General features: G+C 50.6%; 1 protein-coding gene across 5 annotated transcripts in view; it reads right to left on the bottom strand.

Moving 5' to 3' along the window:
• UPK2 (uroplakin 2) overlaps window positions 1–8,768 on the bottom strand; it is a 22,345-nt gene that overhangs the window by 13,194 nt on the left and 383 nt on the right. The window lies entirely within an intron of this gene.

Here is an 8,768-nt window from a genome sequence, read left to right as displayed (position 1 = left end):
GGCTAGGAGGAGAGTAAGTGGCTTTGGAGCAACAGCCCAGCTCAGGACCTTGATCTCAGTTTCCTGTCTATAAAGAAGCTGGTAAACCTCACAAGGCTGTGGAGCGAACTAAATAAAATAAGACATGAGGTGCCCAATAGTGTTTGGCACATAGCAGATTTTTAAAACAAGTTCCCTTTCCCTCTTCACTTTGGGGCTCTGATTAAGAAGCAAAAGGAGAAACTAGGGTTGAGGGAGAGAGCTCTCCTGGAGCCAGTGAAGCATATTGGAGTTGGGGGTACATATCTGTTCTGTTTCACCCCTGGAAAGGAGGAGAGTGCCAGAGCCCTGGGCCCCTCCGATGCTTCTTTTCTCACTGCACTCCTTGGTCTGGCCTTGGGGAGACCTCTGGGAAAGGGATTCTTCATGGGTGAAAGAAGGTCTGGTTGGAAGGGCCCGGTGTGAGGGCACTGCCTCTGGGTCTTGAACAACCCCTTCCCCTCTCCCCCAACTCATCATTTGAATTCTATTTCTACTCCCTCCTCTGGACCATCACCATGGCAACAGTTTTCTCAGTTGCACTTCGTTTCTTCTGCAAATCTTTTTTTCCTGCCCCCTCGTTCAATCTCTTTTTTCTCCTCTATTAGTCTGCATTCCTACATTCTCCTTGCTCTCAGCTTTCTCTCTCAGTTTGTTTCTTGCTCTCCATTTGTCCCTGCCTGCTTCTGTTCAGGTCTCTCTACAGCTTCCCTCCTGTCTCTCCTTTTTCAAGTCCATAATAAGTGGAGACTACTAGGAGATAGAATTCAGCTCAAAGGAAGGAAAAACAGATGTTCATAAATGGAATGGGCTGCCTTGGGAAGTGGTAAGCACCCTATTACTGGAGGTGTTCAAGAAGATGCTGATACACTGCTTGCCAGGGATATTGGCAGGGAGTTGGACATCAGAAAGGATTTAAAACAGGTAGTTGGTCTTTGAAACTCATTCCCACCAAAATTTGTAATTCCTCCTGCTTTTGCTCTTTCTGTACCCCTCACTGAACCTTCTGTGCTCCCCGTGACTGAAATCAGTTTCCTCTTTCTCCACCACGTCTACCTGAGGATGCAGCTGGCACTGTCTGCATCAAGTCCACATCTTTTAATTACTTATCATCTTTTATTATTCTTAAAGTGTCCCCATCTTACGAGCTCCTTGTATTACAGGATAAAAACTTATTAATCATTGACTGTTCTCAACTTCCCTCTGTCCTGCCTCTCTTCATTCCCAAGATAATTTTATCCTTCACCTGTTGTTGGCAATCATGTCTTGGCCTGCTCAGTTCCAGGGCTTTTGTAATATCAAACTAGGAGAATAGGTGAGCGATAGGACAAGAGAGGCAGGGGACGGGCAACTTTCTTTTGTGTTAGGGAGAATCTGGGTAATAGGTGAAGAAAAAAGGAAAATGATGAAATCTGAGAGGTTACACTAATCTATATAATAAGGAGATGACAGTGGTCAGAGAGAGAGAGAAAAGCTCTGTTGACTACAGAGCACAGACAGGCAGAGAGAGGGGCTGATTTAGAGTTTGCAGAGAATAACTCAACTGCTGCAAGGTGCAGCAGAATAGAAGGGGAAAGGGAATTTTAACAAGTGGTGCTGTAGGTTATGAACTGGATCACCTTTAAGAGATACAAGTAAAAATTGGGATTCTTTTTTGAAACTATTTTTGTAATTTGGTATTTGGGTTGTGGGATCCAAGCATATATTCAGGTTATATATCATGTAACTTTCGCGGGATCCATCATGGTGCCAGGATATAGGTGCCCCACGAAACAACATCTCGGTCCCTGCAGACAGAGGAGGCATGGTCCTAATGCTGTGGGATCTTGCAAAAAGATCAGAACATTAACATTTCCCCCTCACCTCAGAGTTATATCTCTTAAAAACATTTCTTCACCTGGGACTTCAAGTTACAAATGACTTAGGGGTTAGAACTGGTTATGGGTCTTGAAAGATGGAGAAAATGAGGCCCAGGGAAGTTAATCAGCTTGCTTGAAGCCACAGAACAGGTTTTAGGCCTTCCTGAGACTGGGAATAGGTCTGGCCCAGGGTTTTGTTCACAATCCAGGGATGCCTTTTCAGACTGGGCCAGACAGCTACATGTATATAAATAGGGTCATGATGAGAGAGAAGGGTGGGGGACGGGGACTGGAAGACTAGGGGTTCTGATCTACCCTTCCTCTGTCCAGAGCCCTGCACTAGATAAGGAGGCAAGCCTGCCTTCCCAGATTTTATGGCTTCACAGGGAAGTAAGCCAGACACAGGAAGAAGTCCAATGGAAAGTTGGAAGCAAGTGGTGCAGTGGTGTAGTGAAGAGTTTGGACTGGGAATTAGGAGACCTGGGCACCTCTTGCAGCTGTTACTCATCAGCCGTATGATTTTAGGCAAGTCTTTTCACCACTATGGGCCTCAGTTTCTTCACCTGTGAACTTAAAAATAAAAGCTCTATAGTGTTACATATAAGAGCAAATTAATGCAGTAACTAAAGATATTCTGAGTGCTGTCCCCCAATGCTCACCCTTCCCAGCACAATCTCAGAAAGGCTCTTGCCTTCGACTGATGTCAAGAGTTAAATATTTCCAGAACTCAGAACTGCCAGGTAACTTGGGCAGTGAGAAGTAGGAGGTGACTTGCCACTTTCCCAGGGGCCTTGCCTCTGATAGCCTGTCCTGGGCTTATGAACTCTGCCCTTCCTCCACATGCAGACCAGAGCTAAGTGTTTTTCTCTCAACAAACCAAGCCTGCTATTTAATTGATTTAATAGATATCTTCTTGGTAAAGAAGAGCCTGGAGATAAACTCAACCAACCCTCTTGTTTTACATTTGAAGACACTAAAGCCCAGAAGACAGGTGTGAATAGGCCAAGGTCACATGCTCTTAACTCAGACCCGTCTTTTTCCTTTTTCGGGACTTGGAGATCTAATTAGAAATGGGTTGAGAATGCAATCTTAGAGATCTTTCATAACATCTGGTCAAGATCCCTTGCTGGAATCCTGTCCTATCTTTAGACCTCCAGTAAGATATACTGTGCCTGGACAGAACCACATCTTAGGCTGGAATAAATCTCAGCTCAGATGTTGTTCCCTGCAGGAAACTTTCTCAGACTCCCAAGCCCAGGACAGATGTTTCTCTGACGTGCTCATGACATTGAACTGAAATTGCCTGTTTACTTGTTGTCTATTCCCAACTAGACTGTAGGCTCTGTGAGGGTAAGGACCACATCCGTCTTGTTTATCAACATGTGCCTTTTGTCTAGTTCAGTGCCTGGTATATGGCTGGTCCTCAATAGTTTTTGAATAAATAAGTAGATGAGATTAGTTGGAGAAGGATTCTTGTAGGAAAAAGCAAATGTTAATTCAGATATCACAGCCAACAGGAGGATAGAATTTTCCCTGGTTCGGTGAACTGCTTATGCAAAAGAAAGTCTTAGGGGAAAATGGGAAATGAGGAGAGGGAGTGAAGGAAGGCAATTAAAAAAACAAGGAGCCCTTCAAAATCATGGCCTTCACTAACCTAGGAGGCCTCCTGAGTAGAGGGGAGAAAGGGTCACAGCCTGCTGGGGATAAGAGGAAGTGGTTGTGAGCACTAGAACCTTTCAAGAGGGGTCTTTTTATGGGGAGAAATCCAGAGAGCAGCTTGAGTGGGGAGAAAGAAAGTTGACAGGGTAGCTGTTAGGAGCTTTGAAGCCTGGCTAGAGGTTTGAATTTAGTGCTGGAATCTGGAGGGAATGGGAGTTCTGGGAAGGTCTGGGGCACAGAAGGGAAAGGTCAGGGGCAGCTTCCTTCTATTGACCCCTCTATTAGGTTGAGACTTTGGGAAGACAGGGCCTATGTCTTGTTTTTACCTTTCCTCTTCCAGGTGTCTGGGCACCTGGGACCCACTTAGAGAGTCCCTAGGACAAGGATCTGGAAGTGGCTGAGGCAGCCTGCTGCGTGGGGATGGCATGGCAGAGATTGTGGGAGCTCCCTCACTCTGTTGGCCTATCTAGAGGAGTCCCTTTTTCTTCCAGGGTGCTATTCCTGCATGAGTACTGAGCTATATCCGAAGTCCTTCCACCAATCTCCACCAGAACTCGCTTTTACCAGACTGCTAAGCCAGATCTGGCCACCAGGGGGCAAACAGGCAGCCCTTAGGTCAATCTCCCTCCAATTCCCCCACTTACCCACCTGAGCAAGAGGAGGGGTGGTGCCTCACCTAGCTCCAGAGCCCGGTAGCTCTGTTAACCTTTTCTTGCCTAGTCTGAGGTACTTCCTTCAGGCGGTCATTCATAGCATAATTGATGGGCAAATCTTATGGTAGAGGGGGTGTTGCAGAGGAGAGGGGCTAGGGTGGAGGTGAAGTTAGGGTTTCCAATCACTCAGGCCCTTGTCCCAGCTGGAGCTTGGGGAGGCTAGCATTACCTGCCTTCGTTGGGTAGTTATCTACCCCTCCCCACCCCATTCGCTTACAGAAGGGGGAAAGAGGCCTCTGGAGGCAAGACAGGCTTGGGTTGTGGTTACCTGCGCTGGGCCTCACGGGTGGGAAATTGAGGAGAATGCTGAGGCAGCCACAGGACCCAGACTTTCAGGTCCCCCACAGCCTTCTATCATTCAGGACACTTTGCAATAACAGGTAATTCGGGTGGTGGTAGCAGGGTGGCCAAAGAGCGGATGGAGTGAGAGACACAGAGGATTTGGAAGCGGGGAGGGTAGACAATTACGATTTGGCAAAAGGGCGGACTGGACTGTGCAGCTCTCAGGTGCCCCGTTTTATGTGTCACTCCCCGACACTAGGCAACATTCTAGGGCTCTCACTGGCCCAAGTTCCGAGATCGCCTCTCCTGGCTATAAGGTGTTAAACTGTGGGTGGGAGTGGGGTAGAGAGTCCTTCCCTGTTTTCCTCTTTCACAGCGTCACCATCTTGGTGTCCACCAGGCTGGTACTTAAGGAGTTAAGTCTGCCCGCAGTCTTCGAGACTGGTGCCCGGGGAGGGGTGGAGGAGGAAAGGAGGGGGTAGAGACGGAGAAAGAGAAGCAGACAGCTGAGAGACAGAGCCAGGAACCCCCTCCCCAGGGACCTGGCCCCTGGGCCCCCAGCCCCAAAAGAGGCCCTGCCCTCCCCGGGGTCGTGCTCTCCTCCCCCGCCCTGCCCCCCCAGCTTTGTGTCCCCAGGAGGGTGGGCTGCAGGATATCCAGCCAAGCCTTGGCTGCTTGCTCAGTTTTTCCAAACCCTCCAGTCGGGGAAGGCAGGAGCCCTGTCAGGATAAAAGTCCCTCCCCCACTGCCCCTGCTGGCCCCCTCTCCCAGACTCCCCTTTCCTGCCCCCGCACCTTTTCCAAACTTCTTTCCCTTTCCGACCCTGACTCCTGCATTCCTTATCCCCATTTCTATCAGCTCCCAAGTGCAGGTTGGAAGGGCCAGGTGGGTTTCACAATCCTGGAGAGGTGCTGGTAAAACCATACTTCGCAGGCCGACCCTGAGACCTGCTGGGTGCCAGCCCGACTCCCGGCCTGGCGCCTACTCCATCCCAGGACAATGGCCTCCGGGCCACCACGGAAGGTGTCCCAGGGGTTTCCTCCCCGGAATGGAGGCGGGGCAGGGGTTGCCAGTAGGCTCTGTGCGGCTGGTGCCAGGCCCTAGGCAGGCTCGAGGAGGAGCAAAATGTTCCGAGCGCTGGCACGGTTCTGTCCAGCAGGTCTATTATATAATAATCACCATTTATCAGGAAGCCAGGCAGCTGGAGTGAGTGGGGACGCCAAGATGCCCGGAAGGTCTTCCTCCAGGCCCAGGAAGGCGTCTCCACAAAGATGGGGCTGTAGGCTCAGCCCAGAAGTGAAATGCTGTGAGGGTCTAGGGGCAAGTGAGGGGCGCTGGGCAGTCCTTAGGCTGCCCTGCAAACCCCGCCCCCAGGACGATGACTGACAGTGCCCTGAGCCAATGATTAAAATCGCAGTAGAGCTCAACGTTAACCCTTTCTTGGGTCCTTAGTTATTTTAGGGGATTGAGTCCCTTCCCAAGAACCGAATCCCTTTCAGTTCTGAATCCCTCCCACCTGCACGAGGTCGATGAGGAGTACCAGCTGGAGGATCCTGCCATCTTAGTCAATGCAGGAACTAATCTCAGATAACCAGCAGTCCTAGCACCGCCCGCAAATCCCCAGCCCAAAAGTATTGTATTACAGAATGTCGTTATGTATGTACACCCTGTGATTCCAGAAACAGCCCCGCGTGGCGCTGGCACACCCACACTGCGCCATAAACAGGCACCTTCACACACCTATACCCATGCCGACACTTCCGCCGACACAAGCTGACACACCTGTGACAGATACACGGAAACACACGGTGGTTTCCTGAGTTCGCCAGTAGAGGGAGCTGTTCGATTTCATCAACAGGCCATCGGCCCCTCTCCACCCACCACGCCTTGGCTGCCTAGAGCTTAGCTAGGCATCCCAACCTGGAACCTAGCTGGCGGAATGAGTCACAGCCCCACCCTGGGGAGCGCTCTACATGGCTGCTCCACAGAACATGCCAAATACACTTGAACTTACTGTGTACCACATTTAAGAGACCCCTTGCAACATAGCCATACTCACCCCTACAAGCATTGTGTTCTACACCTATTAGGAACTAGGCATTATGCCAAACGGATCATAACAAGCCCATGTAGCTTGTCACGTATGTAACGGGAGACTGATCCAAATAAATGGAGTGGACTCTTCTTTATAACAAGCATCCTTTTGAGAAATAGCCCTCATGCCTTGTAGTTCATATCATACCCACAGGACCCTAGAGAGGGGAGAGGAAATTAAATCCTACTTCCATGGATCATGTGCCATCCTAGGCCCTGGGATAGTTCACACCAGCACTCACCCGCTTTGGGCTTCAGTTTTCTTTTCCTTAAAGTTGGAATAATACCTAGCTCATAGGGTTGGCAAGAGTCAACTCCTAACCCAGCGTGATGCTTGGAATAGCAGGTGGGGAAGTTTTGTTGACTGGAACAAAGCATGATTAAGAGCTAATGTGTATGAAAATGCTTTGTAAATTAAGATGTTAGGCACCCACGTTATCTTCTTTCAAGGTTTGTCCCTTCTCCTGTGCTTCCCCAGACCTGGCCCAGTGCCCAGCTTTTGGCACCATTGCCCATCAAGCCCTACTATGAACCCAGCACTTGAGTGCTATGGGGAATATAGAAGCATAGGAAGCATGGTCTGAGCCCTTAGGAATCTTCTGGAGCAACCAGATTATATATACACACACATACATACAGGAGAAACAAGAGAAAACATGTAAGTAGGTAGCCAGTTGAATGACATAGATGTAATAAGTGGTCAGAAGAAAGGGAGGTAGGTGAGGGCTAGAGCTCTCTGGGGACCATCTGTGAGGAGCAGAGAAATCAAATAGCATGAGCAAACAGGCTTGCCTGTGCTCTTCTTTTCTGAAACAGTCAATGCTTGTTACTTGTTGGTATTCATTCTGGGTGGGTGGGGGCAGTGGGATACAGAAAAAGTGCCTTAGGATAAAGAGACCCAAAGTTTAATCCCGGGCTTACCACTTTCTAGCTGCGTAACCCCGAGTAAGTCCTTAACTAGTGCAAAGCTCATTTTCCTCACTAGTGTAATGGTGCCGTAACATCTTTCTCACTGGTTTGTGGTAAACATTGAAATAACATATGTGAAATGCTTTTTAAAAAGTGCTTTACAATTTCTTTTTCATTGCATCTACTCTTGTATAGGATCTTGTGTGTGTGTAGCAGTCTGAGGTTAGGAGAGAGTTCTTTGTAGAATACGAAGGCTTCACCTCCACATTTACTTAGCATCCACTTTGAGCTGAGAATTGAGATGGAAAAATTCAGTCTATGTCCTCAAGAACTTCACGGTGTACTAGGAAAGACAGATCAATAAAGGAAATGCTCAGTGCAGAATGAATGTGGGTGGGTACAATGAAGAGGGGACACAGTAATGTGTGTGTGTGTGTGTGTGTGTGTGCGTGTGTGTGCGTGTGTGTGTGTGTGTGCGCGCGCGTGTGCGCGCGCGCACGCGCGCGCGCGTCCTGGGAGTTGAAGGAGGCCAGGTATCCCGCTCCTTGCAGTGTAGATAGGAGGGTAGGGTAGGTTGTCAAACCTCTCTCTAGCATGGGACATTGTTGGCGCGTCTCCTCCCCAGTCATAGAGAATGAGCCTGGAGAGAAGGGTAGAAGCCCCTTCCCTGCGCCCAGGCCAACCTGCCTCCCCGCTAGCCCGCCGGGCGCCTTACCGAGTCAGACCACTGGGAGGCTGGGGGAGCCAGGTTGGGCGAGGAGGCGAGCGAGATGGGGGAGCTCTTATTTTGACAGGGGCCTCTCCGGGCTCTGGTATGAAGGCAGAAGGAGGCAGCCAGAGAGCCCCGATGCTTATTCAGGCTGGGGAGAGGAGCCGAGTGGAGGGGCGATCGAGGCTCCGGCAGCGCAGGGGAGCCCGGGGAGGCGGCGGCGCACGGCGGAGCCAGTGGCCGGACATGCCCCGGACTTGGGGCCGCTGCACCACCGCCGCCGCCGGGAGCCAGCCGGCCGGACGCCCGCACGCCAGGGTCCCCTGGCGCTGCACCACCCTGGGGCTGCGACCCGGACCCTCGACGTCCGATCAACAATAAGCGCCCAGACAGCCCCCTCCCTTCCCCGTGCCCGCCGTCCCCGCGGGCCTTGGGGAAAGTGAAAGGAGGAGGCGAAGCAAGGAAGGACGGAAGGAAGGGAGGAGGAGCAGGAGCTCGCGGCTTGGGGTTCGGGCCGAGAGCCCA

This window comes from Pteropus alecto, unplaced genomic scaffold (genome assembly GCF_000325575.1).
Source record: "Pteropus alecto unplaced genomic scaffold, ASM32557v1 scaffold215, whole genome shotgun sequence".
Classification (NCBI taxonomy): domain Eukaryota; kingdom Metazoa; phylum Chordata; class Mammalia; order Chiroptera; family Pteropodidae; genus Pteropus; species Pteropus alecto.
Note: the sequence above shows the minus strand (reverse complement) of the source record. Positions and strands in the feature narration are given on the sequence as shown.